The sequence below is a fragment of the Megascapheus bottae genome, chromosome X (genome assembly GCF_031878675.1).
Source record: "Megascapheus bottae isolate mThoBot1 chromosome X, mThoBot2.hap1, whole genome shotgun sequence".
Lineage (NCBI taxonomy): Eukaryota > Metazoa > Chordata > Mammalia > Rodentia > Geomyidae > Megascapheus > Megascapheus bottae.
In genome coordinates this window covers 62,711,124-62,711,904 of record NC_143547.1, presented here as the reverse complement: position 1 = coordinate 62,711,904, position 781 = coordinate 62,711,124, and positions in this window count along the sequence as shown.

Below are 781 nucleotides of genomic sequence, written 5' to 3'. Positions count from 1 at the left end.
GTACTCTCATAAGGGAAACGGTATAATGCATATGGCTTTACATGTAAGTATTTTGAAAGTATCTTTCTCTTAGCAGGTTTTCTTTTATAATCTTGGAAATACTGCCACAGTCAAATTGCATTGTCAGAGGAAAGCCATGGAAACATTATATTTTAATCTGTTTACTGAATTTTGGAGTTTCTTTTTTCCCACCTGAATTTAAAATAAATTACTTTGGTACTGTATTCAGTGCTTACTCTAGTTTATTTAACCTCACTAACACAAGATCATGTTATTTTTCTATGAAATGTGAATTATGTTTTTTTTTGCCAGTCCTGAGCTTGAGCTCAGGGCCTTGGGTTGTCTCAAGGCTAGGACGCTACCACTTGAGCCACAGTACCATTTCTGGCTTTTTTCTATATATGTGGCAATGGGGAATCGAACCTGAGTCTTTGTGCAAAGCTAGGTAAGCACTCTACCAGAAGGCCAAACTTCTAGCCCTAAAAGATGAATTCTACTCAGTGTAACTCCTGATGAATTAATTCAACCACATATTTGAAACATGGTGAAAGAAATAAATCTGAAAATGTCACACAGAAAAAGACTTTAAATTACAACCACAATTTCTATTTTGTAAGTTATAGCATGACATTTAAATGCTAGAGTTAAACTGTGATACTTTACCAATTAAACACTAACACTTATCAGAATTCTTTTAAATATGATACTGAGGATGAATCCTAGAGCCTCACATACCAGACAAGTGCTCTCCCACTTGAGTATGGCCGTGATTTCCTCCCTA